The sequence below is a fragment of the Manacus vitellinus genome, unplaced genomic scaffold (assembly GCF_001715985.3).
Source record: "Manacus vitellinus isolate BGI_N305 unplaced genomic scaffold, ASM171598v3 scaffold_41_pilon, whole genome shotgun sequence".
In the NCBI taxonomy this organism is placed as follows: domain Eukaryota; kingdom Metazoa; phylum Chordata; class Aves; order Passeriformes; family Pipridae; genus Manacus; species Manacus vitellinus.
In genome coordinates this window covers 4,142,294-4,154,766 of record NW_021940545.1, presented here as the reverse complement: position 1 = coordinate 4,154,766, position 12,473 = coordinate 4,142,294, and the positions used below count along the sequence as shown (strand labels likewise).

Below are 12,473 nucleotides of genomic sequence, written 5' to 3'. Positions count from 1 at the left end.
AAAGGAGGAGCTCAACAACCAAAAGCTTCTGATTTGAACTTGACTGTTTTGTAGGCCACTGGCCAATTCCACATCAAGTCAGTGATAAAATCACTTCTTACCTTGCTTGCCCACAATACAGAACCACCACAACAATGCTCACCGTGCCCTGGGAGGGAGTGAGGTCCTTGGAAGAAAGCTGCTGTGTCCAGAGTGCTTTTGTCATCCCCATCTGATGCCCTGTCAGTCAACAGAGAGGATGGAGTGTGGTTGAAGATGGTGTAAATTCCATTTCACCACCACCAATTCCTTTTATCCTGACTCCCCCACCAGCTTTCACCTCCCAACCCAACAGGGTATTGCCTCACCCAAGCACTGTCCTGACAACAACACAGCTTAAAAAGTGGTGGTTGTATTTTCTCCCCATTCCCCAGCTCTGAAAACAGGTTCTCTTTGAGCTCAGTCCCTGGATAATGGAGAATAATTGAAATAATAAGGTGAAAAAGCCATAAACCAGTTGATTTCCAAGGGAAAAAGCAAAGTGAGGCTGTGCTGTTCCCCTCCTGGGAAAGGCCCTGGGACACTGCCCCCTTACTGAAACCCAAGGCTGGGGGAAAGGGAGAAGTTCAACAAAGGGTCAGCCAATATCCCAGAGGAATTCCAAAAGAAAGGTTACAGAGATTAATTCACCCCCTATCAGAGCACGAGAAGTGGGAACTCTGTCCCCAAATTCTGTGTGTTTTGTCTGTGGGGAGTCACCAATCTGCCCCAGTCCGTGAGTTCTCCCAAACACAAGGGATTTAAGGGAACTAAAACTCAAGGTAAAACCCCGAGTTATGTGCCTGAAGTCATGCAGAAAAGCACTACATCTCCTCCTGAATGATCTTCCAATTCCACAGCACGGAAAGCACCTGAAAACCCCTCATATTTCACATTTCCACCCAAAGTCTCAAAGAAGACTCGATTCATGCAGAGCACAATGAAAGCTCCAAGAACTTCACTCTGATTTCAGATAAATCTAACCTGGTTTGGTGATGTAACTTCTTAAGATCTGATATTTTGAAACATATCAGTTACTAAGAGATGGAGTTATATGAACACATTAACCTAAAAGGCTGCTACAAAAAAAAACCTGTCTGGTCAACATTTAATGGTTTTTTTTGAAACTTCACTTGGAATATCAATAGAATAATTGCATGAAAAATATGGTGCCTCTCAATGAACTCTTTCTTTTTTTTTTTCTGAAAAAGCCAGTGAAAATAATACCTGTTGAGGCTGTTCAATTTGAGTCTAAACTGCTGAACCCAAATTCAACTTCAGAATTCAGAACTTCACGCAGAAAGGTTGGGGACATTTTGGGAATCTGAGCTGGCAGGAAAAGTAGAAAATTAAATTAAAGTTAGATATCCATGAGACTAAAAGCAGCACTAGAATGAACTGTATTTTGATAGGAAAGGAGTGCTGGGGTCACCTGTAAAGGAGAGACTGTAAATCACAGACTGGGGGCCTGCAGTCCACAGATCTTTTCCCATCTCCTCCAGGAATTCACTGTGGACTATCTTCAGTTCTTCCCTACAGAAAAAAACAACACAAATTGATAAAATAACTATGGCACCTAAGAAAGGAGTTGGGCCTCTGAGCCTTAATTAATGTTTGTAAAGAGCCCTGAGAGACTACAGGGACCTGAAGAACCTCAAAGCACAGTAATTCCTAAACATCCCCTGACCTCTTGTCAGACTTCACCCTTCTCACCAGCACTTATTTCTTTTTAAAGAGAGGGTGGAATTATTTAAAAGATAAAACAAAGATACATTTCCTTGGTTTTCTACTACTAAATTAACTAACACATGAAGGTTTATTTCTCGCATTAAATAAATACATGTCTTAGGCACTGCAAAGGTGGGACACGGAAATATTCCCTCCAGCTGGCTGGTGGGTGCAAGGCACTGTTCCCTGCCCAGGGAGAGGCAGGAGCTGGCTCAGCAGTAGGCAGAGGAATCCCAGATCAGCCGTGCTGACAGTGGGGAGGATCCAACAGCCCTGCCCCTGTTCCAGCCCTGCCTCTCCACGTGCTCCCTGGCTCGGGCAAACCTCTCCATCCCTGCTCCCTCTCCTGCCTGCCTGATGCACTCAGACTGGGGACAGGGAGTCTCTCCTCGCAGGGTGACTCCAGCATGCCAAGACATTTATTTAGGTGTTGCTGTCACAGCAATAACAGGCCTGGGCACCTCGACCCGAGCCCGTCACAGCAGCTCCTGCTCAGCTGCTCCACTGGTGCTGAGAGCAGACTAAACAGCACAGAGCCAGGCATCCAGGGGGATGTGACAGACAGAATGAGTGTCAGGAGGCGAGGAAGACACAGCAGCCTCTGAGGACTCACATTTGGCCCATCAGACGCTGCTCAGTCCCTGCGTGCCAGGAATAGCAGCAGGAGCAGGCGCAGCAGCTCCCGGTGCCATCCACACTTCTGCATCACTTCACGCTGCACTGCAGGCTCTGCTGCACCCTGAACCCAGAGCTGCTGGTTTCTATAATGCAAAAGGACAGCAGAACACCTTAATGAGACAGAAAATGGTGAAAACAAGCAGAAAAATCTGAATATCCTACTTACTGTGATAATAAATAACATTAACAGGTTACTTAACTTACTGTGATAATATAAAACACTAACAGGTTACCTAACTTGCTATGATAATAAATAACATTAATTAGGATTTCTCAAGTGTAATAAAACCTTTTCAAGATGATTTTACTTACAAAAATACTGTTAGATTATAGACATTGCCAATTTTAACTCTGTAGAACCAATGAATGGCTGTCAGCACAAAGGCAGTCCATCAGAAATATTTTTTCACAGAGAATTCTTCACTTGCAATTCCAACATGACTGTCCCTGAACAACTCACACAAGATCAGTTCCTCTGTCTTTACAACACTCCTTCTGAGGAACAAGGACCTCTGTTTTGTAGGCAGGGAATAAAACCAAAGAAAAATAAGTGACTCATCCAAGACCCCACAGGGAGTCCAGGGCACAACTTCAGGGTCTTCACCAATGGTTTAATAAAGAAAAATAAATTGTTTCACTCTAAGGGTAGAGGCTTTGCCCCATTAATAATAAAACAGGACAAGCCCCAGGAGCTGTACACAAACCAGAATCCCTGGCAGTGGAGACAATATTAAAATGGCAAAGCTAATTCACCTGGTGTCTCTAAGAAATCCCACCTTGTGTTTCCCAGGAACAACTTCCACCAGCCACCAGAGTAAACACCAATTCCCTGGGACCAAACAGAACCATGATCCCAACCCTGGTGCCCAGAGAAACCCTTCCCAACATAATCTACACCTGGGATGGTTCAGTAACAGCCCCTAATTCTCATTATCTGACCCACACAGGTGGTCTCCTGCTTCCCTCTCCAACAGATTGTCCACGTGGACCCAAGTGCAGCAGCAGGTCCCAAGTGACCATTCCATCACTTTCTTGCTTAATTGCCATTTTTAATTACTTGCCTGGCAACAACAAAAAGCCAATCTAGCAACGGAAATCCATTCCTTCAACAACTTCTGCCTCTCTCCTCAGACACCAACTATTGCTCCATAAGCCATTCCTGATTAACGTGGGGCCCTCGTGGGAAAGCCACTGCCCGTCTCCTGGTTTCATTTCCTACGACTTCCCTCCTTCAACTGACAACCCAGGTCCCTCAAAAGCAAGGGCAAAAGATCCTTCATTTTACTGTTACAAGATGACAGTGTTTTTCCCCCTCGCTCTTTTCCTTCAGGAAGATATATTAGCACTACATTTGCTCCTCCATGTGGTGGGATTTCTTAAATAAAAACGTATGTTACATACGTATGAGCTCGGGACCAGAGCTGCATTAACTATCCACGTTTGCTTCAGACTTGGCCAGCCACCTAGAAAACCTGCCAAGACCTTTCTGGCAGCCTTTTCCCAACAGTTCCAGGAAAACATGGAATATTCAAAGAATTCGAGGGCCTCCCTGCTTCGTTTGTCACCACTCTCCTTGCCCACTTAAAACCAAATCACAGGCAAATTGCTCTAATGCCCTATTAAAGATTTAAAAGTGGTCTTCTCCAGAGCAGGGTATCTGAGGACACATCTGGGCTAATATATAATGCAAACCCCTCGCTCAGATGTGATGCAATGTGGCACCAGGCAGTGAGGGAGCTGCTTTACAAACTTGGAGCTTCCCCAGTGAATTCCATCCTTCCTGGAGCTTCTAAACCTCCCTCGGACACCCAGGGAAAGGAGAGACTCGTTTTGTCCTTGTTGTTACTCCAGCAATGGCTTCCAATGGACAGAGGGGAGGTTTAGATGGGATATTGGGAAGGAATTCTCCCCTGGGAGGGTGGGGAGGCCCTGGCACAGGTTGGGTAGAGGGCCCTTGTGGATTTATTAGATGCTGTAATAAACTAAATATCAAAATAAATAGGGAATTATAAATATATTTATAATATCATACACCATAAATGATATATTACTATATTATACATTCCTAAAAATAAATACAATATTGCTGATCAGTAACTTCCATCCTAAAACCTACAAACAGACCTGATTCACAGTCTAACTACATCATTACCAACACAGGAAGTAGTGGACACTGATTGCATTTTGTCCACTAACACCTCCTCTAGTTTAACTTCTCATTCACTAATTATTCCCACATTCAAATGAGGGGAAGCACGTGACTGAATTGTCTTAGGGCTCTTATAAAATAAGTTCTTCTTTCACATTTCAAAAGCCACTGGAAGGGCACTTTCTCAAATCAACTCAAACCACAAGATCTGTAGCAGAGAGCAATCGAGTCTTGCCTTCTTCCCTTCCCACTTCCTTCCCTGTTTTTCCTTCTCTTCCTCTTTCTTTTTTTAAAATCCCATCCTCCAAATCCAACAACCTCCTTTATGAAAGGAAATGGGAAGCCCAGGGGAAGCTGTGGCAGCTGACAGGCTGCAAACACCACTGCTGCAAACCACTCTCTGATGCCACAACTGCTATTTGTTGTCAGAGGAGATGAGAGGCCACTTCAAACACAAGAAAAACAAACTTTTCAATAAACCCACCCCAGTGCCATTAATCCCAGAATGGGTTTGACCTGCTGTTTACAGCAATTCCTTAAATCTCACTTAAGCCAAGGAATACAAAGGGCCTGCCTACACTCTGCAGGAGCTGCAGTGACCCCAAATCCAGCACCGAGCACAGATCTCCAGCCAGGATCATCTGGGAGTGAAGATCAGCTCTGACCTCACACTGGACAGTGGGTGTGAAGGCAGAGCCAGGTGTGACCCCCTCACTGCTTCTGGGACTTTTATTACTCCTGGCAATACCAGGCTTCCAAGAAATGGGGAGGGAAAAGGTCACAGCATATGTTTAGATGCAGCCCTCAATCCAACTGACCTGGCTTTTGTACCCAGCCCTCCAGTAACACACTGGGGTAAATCACTCACCTTCCTCTGCTTTCCTTTCTGGCCAGGGGACACCCAATCCTTTCCCACTGGAAAGGAGTTATTCAGTGGTCCATGCTTTTGAATAACTATTATTAACACTGCAGTACTGCAGTTTTTCAATATATGAACCCAAGTGAAGGACAAACATCTATCAACCCTTCCCTTTTCTTTGCCAGTGGCAAACTATGTGCTTAATCCTGTGCAGGGGACATATATAGACTGGGCCAGAATCCAGCCTTCTCCAACATACCTCCTCTAATAGTGACAAGTATTAGCAGCTTGGGACAGGCCAGAGCTGTCCTTCCCTCTGGTTTTTCCCTGGGCTTGAAGTGCTGCACCTCATCCTAAACCTTAAAACATCAACTCTGAACTCCATTCTGAAGTTTGCATAATGAATTACCATAATTCTAGGGATGGTTATTAAAAACACAAGTATCTAATCTGTTCTAGGCTTGCAAACTTCCCATTAACTTCTAAAAGCAATTAGGCTCCTTTCCTAATTAAATACTGGTGGGAAAGAATTGCTTTATGAAACATTTTCAATTTGTCACCATTTAATTTCACTACACGTCTCCTTGCACTCACTTTGTGGAACTATGAGATCCTCAGTCTTCCCTTTCATTTTAACATCCATTTGGTTTTCCTTTCTAATGGGAACATTTCCCTGTAGCAGTTTCAGATTTCTCCCTGCTCTGGACCCTTTTTGCTGGCACTTTTTTGAGCCCCTCTTTGTCTTCTCAGATTGGGTAGAACAGCTGCTGTGCTCTGTCTTTGGGCCCAAAAAAATATAGACAGTGCTCAGAGGATTTTCACATTAGTGTTGAGCAGGGGTTTATCCACTCCAATTTTATAACAGGAGCAAGACTTTAAATGTTCATAAAAACTTGAGTTATATCTCCACTCCATCTAGGAATAACAAGGTCCACTCACCCATCAAGAAGTCAATGAGTAAACAAAACAAAAAAGAATAAATCTGTCTTTCCTGACCGTTTGCCTGCCTGGTTGTGGCTATTCTGGACACCAACAGTTGCAAGAATTAAAAGAAAAATGCCCCATTCACAAAAATACTCTCGCACTACAATCGCTGGGCACGACATTAATGCATCACTGTTAATTATAAATTACTTAAGCCTGACATTTGGTTAATACATCGTGAGAGCCAGAATGAAATCTGTGTGTCACACCTGGAACAGGGAGGAGATGAGGGAAATCACCAGGAAGGAAAAGTGGCAGCAGGGTGAGTTAAAGCTGATGCAAATCCCTCCTCACTGACCCAACAGAGAGCCCCAAACCCCAACATGAGCCTGCCCTGACATGGGAACCTTCCAGATGATCTTTAAGGTCCCTTCCAAGCCAAACCACCCTATGATTCTGTAAGAACACAGGTGGAAAAAAGAAATTACAGACTCCAAATTAGCTACACCAACACTGCTCCTCAACAGGACTCTTCCAAGGCGTCTCGAGTGCAGGTGGTGGGAAGGAGGAGCCACTGCATAAAACACAGAAGAATTTCAATTTCTTTCCATATCTGCCCCAGAAACCTGATTCTCGAACTTATTTAACCAAGAAACAGGGCCATGACATTGCACAAAGAGGCTAATTTCACCCTATAGCCTGTACAGATTATTTGCTGGGGGAGAATACATTTTATATTTTGAATATATAAATCTAAATCTATGCAAGTGGAACTGCCTGGAGCACCAGAGGAGTCAGGGCAACCAGAAGTTTTGTATTCTTTAAAGAACAAAAGAAAAAAAATAAAAAGGAAGGGGGGAGGATTGTTCCCAAATAAAGCATTTTGGATCTTCCTCTGCTATGGGAAATTTCCAAACATCAGATTTCCTTTCTGTTCCAGTTCAGACTGGAAGCTTTTCTCACCAGGTTAAATCCTGCTAGTCCAACCCCACACATTTATATGAGTTTGTCTCTGGCTGAACTCTGAGGGGATACAGAACTCAGCTCAAAAACTCCCACTGGAAATGCTGAACTTCACCTGGTTTCACATCTGAACTGCCGAGCTCTGAGAAGGGAAAAGCAGGAACAAAAAAGTCAAAAAGAGGGATGTGTGATCAGATCTCTGCTCCAGCCTCACACTGCTCATTTCCAACAGAAGAGTTCCAAATATTGAGCTGCCCCATACCAGCTAATACTTTTATTTTCCAATTCCAATCGATACCTCCAACTCATTGGAAGGACATCTGCTTCCCTTACAGGTTATGCTTTTTAACCCTCACACACACAGAAACATCCTCCTTCCTCAGGAATTTCCAAAAGCAGCATTTCTGAGCTCGGGGCTTTGAATCTGTGTAATGAAATTGTCTTATTTTTAACTGTCTGAGCAGCTTTCAAGCAGAAGCGTGTTAGAATCCATATTAATTTGTGCAGTACCCCATCATCATCATCACAATTTAGCTCCCAAGGTTGCTGTGCTTGGAATTCCAGTTATGACATGAATTCTATACATTTTATAGAGATTTATAAATGGCATCAATAGAACACTTAGGGCCTTATTCATTAAACAATGAGTCATTCTGGCATTCCACTCTATTCCATCCCAGTTCTTACAAAACTTTTATGTACAAATTCGACTGTACTTCAAGCATCTGATTTTGAAGTGTTGCAGCATAGTTTCAGCTGGGTGTGGAAATAGATGGAAGGCACTGTTTAAAAAAAAAAAAACAAAAAAAATACAATAAAAAATGCCTCTAACAGTGAAAGTTTCATCTTCCACAAGTATCACAATCATGTGAAAACACAGAAGCAAAAGAAAATCTGCCATGGGCACCATTGCAAGTGTTTTCTTGCTGCCCAGCAAACCAAAGTATTTTGGAATAGAGCACTTTGGTAATAATTCCTGGCAGATAATTTCAGTGGTACACTACAAGAGGCTTAAAGGCTTCCCTTAATTTGCAGTTTACAACCGTGGCACCAGCAAACTAATGATGGGGCAGGACCACAACATGAATTTTTCCCGAATAATTTCCCTAATGACACAGAGCTTTCAGATGGACTGGCTGTATTTTGTGTGTGTGGTGTGTGTGTGATTTAAATGAGGATTGAGTTGAAAATGAAAGCTGAAAATTAAAGTAAGACCTGTCAGCTGTCCCTCAGGAATGCACCTCCATCCCAAACAGTGGGTAGCACAATGCCTGCACAGCCAATATAGGACCTTTTTTTGGTCAATACTGACTGAATCCAGGCAGAGCACATCAGAATAGCAGTGAAATCATGATGCTGTGGGGTTTAGACTTCTCTAACAGCTGGAATATAAAATCTTTAGGGACACACTGGTTACCAGCCAGGGGGAATCTGAACTGTTCTCATTCCATCCAGGTAAACTGGGATATGCTACAAACTGCTCTGCATTTTATGGCTTAGAGACCTCAGCACATGTGACTATTTTACCTTCTCCTTGTCCTTTCAACCTCCTTCCTGACTGCTGGGATTTCTGGAGTTCCTGTAAAGCTGGATGGAGCAGAACAGTCTTGGAAGTCACAGCTCTTCCACCAGATCTGACTGGGATTAGAAAAGAGTCTCAGCAGTTGCTGGGATGAGAGGATGCACAGACACACAACTGTACATAAGGCAATCGAGCACATTATCTGCCCTTGCCTTGGAAACCACTCCAGGACCTCATCATTCCTTGGATGTCTCCAGTTTTCTTCGTTATGTATATAAACATCAGCGCCTGGTTTTTGTCTTTATCCTTAATAAGTCACAGTAAATTTGGACTCCATCTCACTGCATCTGCCTGTACATCAGAACCCCATCTCCCAAGCAATTCCTGTGCCAAGAAAAGCACAGTGCTCTCCACACCCCTGGTCCATGAGGGAGAACAGGGATGTGTGCTGAAGGGAATTGTGCCATCCCCTTCTCATTAATTCCCTCTCCACGCTGCTCTTCAACTCCACTTCACGTGAAGGGACAAAAACAAGACCCAAGTTTACACATTTTGCTATCGCAGGACAAACACTTTTCTGGGAGGGGGATTGTTTCTTTTGCATTTCACCTTCCAGTGGAAATGTTCCCTGAAAAACAGTCGCTATCTCTCTGGCTATTCACAGGCTCAGCTGAATAAAAACTGGGCATGGCACAGAAATGGAAAAGGAGGAAAACAGGACACTTTTTCCCATTCACTGCTCGAGCTGAGAGAAACAAAACTGGCAATTAAAGACACTGTTCAGGGCGAGCCACCTTCCTTTTGCTTCCTCCTCTTCCAATTTACAGCTCATGAGTTGTTCCTTTCCTCGTTGCAAAAGGTCCATAACTGTAACACTGCCACATTCTCCTGGAAATCCACTTAAATGGCATATGATAGAAGCCATATGATAGGAGCTTAATTACACAGAGGGCATATGGAAGGCATATGACATAAGGACATATGGAAGGCATATGATAGAAGGGCATCCGAGGACATATGATGGGAGTCTAATTAATTGACAATACATTCCTCTCATCAGGGGGAGAGCTGGAATGCTATTTTGTTCAGAAGAAAAATATGCACACTGAATTATGTTTCCCACTGACCATTCTCCTCTTTAATTGTTGTTCTTTGGGGCAAGATGGATCATTTATAATTTACATATCATACCATCGACATACTTAGCATGAAGTTATGTTTAATGGCCACAAGCTGCATTAGGACAAACCAGCACTATTTTTGAAGCTTATAGCTGTGCAAAGCAAATCTAAAATGCTCCCACCAAAACAAGAAGAGACTGTTCTTATTTGGGATTATTACCAGTCCTTCGTAAAGGTGCTCCCAGAGAAGCACCAAACAGGGTAACAAACCCAACCCTTATGGAACAGCTCTGCTCTGGATGGGAGTCAATGCAGCTCGTGGATTTACAGCTGAAAATTTGCACACTTCCATCTGCAAAAAGATTTATGGGGGGGGAGGAAATAAGGTACTGCCTAAAACATGCCAAAAAGATTCCTTGTTTTTAACTACCTGCCTGTCCTTAATGCATGAAACACAGAAGCAGGGTTGTGTTAGCCCAGAAACTTTCCTTGTCCTGAGGAACTGCAGAGTTATAAACCATGGCAGTGACATCTATAACCTCTTTGAAAACAAGATGAAATAAAACCCCACTAATCCACTCTTTGGATAAGAAGTGAGCCCTGTGTAATGCTCGAGAACCCTCCAGCTTCTCCTTGCATTCAGTAACCAAGGATCTGCAGATATTCAAGTTTTTAAGTGCCATTTTACCAGAAAAAAACAAACCCACAACGTTTTTCTGGGTTACTTAGATACCTTGAAATATCATTATCATGTTCACACTTTTAGGTTAGCCTAATGAAATTAAGCCAGTGACAACTCTTTACTTTTATTCACTAGCTTAGAAAGTTTACCCACAGGCAGACAGTGCCTCTTATTTCTGGGAACTGGAAAACTCTTGCCAGAATTAGTCATATACGGAGTCAAAAGATCTAAGGTTCAGGTTCTGGACCCTGATCAGGTCTTCTGGTCACCACTTTCAGGCTGCCAAGGGACCTGAACCCTGAACACTCCCAACATTAAGATGTACACTTTTGTGTTCCAACTTCATGAGATAAAACCCCAGAGTTTCAGAGGGTTTTTTAGGTCACAAATATTAAGGCAAATAAACACACAGATTTCAACAGCATTTAGGCACAGCTGGTATATTCCCTGCATTTCAGGCAGGGGGGTCTTTTGTCCTACAGCTTCTCCACAACACTTGGGGTGGTCCCACAGCTCCTGAACCCAAACTGCTGGGAGGGAGAAGCAAACCAGCTCTATTGGAGGCAGCCAGAAGCATCAACCTTTGAAACCCCCAATATAACTGTGCAAACCTAGGGAAAAACCCTCCAGAATCACCATTTTAGCTGAGTGTAATCACCTGTGGGTATCCCTAAGAACAGCTCTCCTGAGGGCTGGGGAGATTTAGGTACCTTCACAAAACCCCTTTATCCAGAAGCATCAGCACCACGGGGTTTAACTCCCAGTGTGGAATTAACTGAGACTAATGGAAAGGGAACAGATACAACACAGGGTGTTTTTACCTTTGGAGATTCCTGACTGCTGACCATGGAGGCAATAACACTGACATGTTTTTGGGGATGTTACACATTAGCTGGAAGGCTAATAAAGTCACACAAGCACTACTAGTCCGCTGGATTTGCTAAAAACTCAATAACACTCCACCAACAAGTGAAAAAACGCCGAGAGAACCAACATTTCTGGAGTTCTAGAGAGGCAGAAGAAAATAAAAGGAGTTTCCAGCTCATCTTACCTGCTCTTTGCTGTTCCACATGTCCAGAGCTGAGGAATTACAGTCGCTCCTCACGCTGTTGTGTGCAAGACCCAAGGAAAGCTAGGAGGTTGTACAGTTATCTCCCTTGGTGTAATTCTAAACTATACAACCTACTACCTCAACCTGGATGCATGCAGTCAAAAATGCTGAATTCTACCCACCACTCCACGGCAGACACATTGTGCCAGGGGTTTCCACTTAAATAAAAAAAAAAATAAAAAGAAAAATAAAAAAAAGAAAAAAAGGCCTCCGGATTCTCGGCGTGCTGATTTAGAAGTAAAAAAAATATGCTTTGTTTGGACAAACAGCAGCTCCCCTACGTGTGTGATTAGATAAGACACAGCAAGGCAGGGTTATTCCTGCTAGGTACAGATCAATTTTCACACAAGAAGGAATTTTGTCCCTGGACAAAAAAAAAAAAGTAGTTTTCCCCCCCCCTTCCGCAGCAGATGCATCTGCACTACAGCACAGAACATACACATACATTTATTTTTTTGGTGGTTTTTTTTTAAAGCACTTAAGAAGGCTCAGGATGAAATCTGTCCTGACATGTCTCTTCCTTTTTGAACACACATAACGTTGACCTTGGAACAGGCGCCTGGGCTCCCGGATGTTTAAAGGACGATTGCAGGAGTGGGATTAGGAGAAGAACTGCAAAAGGGGGCAGAGAGTTTTGAGCGAATTTTACCCTTGTTAAAATTAACCATTTTAGAAAAGGCAACCCCGAGCCTCTGCCAGCAGCCAGCCAGTGTTCCCT

At 43.4% G+C, this 12,473-nt stretch overlaps 1 long non-coding RNA gene across 1 annotated transcript; it reads right to left on the bottom strand.

Annotated features, from left to right (window-relative positions):
- Positions 1–1,313: 1,313 nt before the first annotated feature.
- Positions 1,314–11,770, bottom strand: LOC108640734. Its single transcript, XR_001921433.1, has 4 exons — positions 11,696–11,770; positions 2,360–2,507; positions 1,451–1,551; positions 1,314–1,347 (listed from the first exon to the last, which is right to left on the bottom strand). It is a non-coding gene; the product is annotated as an uncharacterized LOC108640734 (long non-coding RNA).
- Between the last annotated feature and the right edge of the window lie 703 nt (positions 11,771–12,473).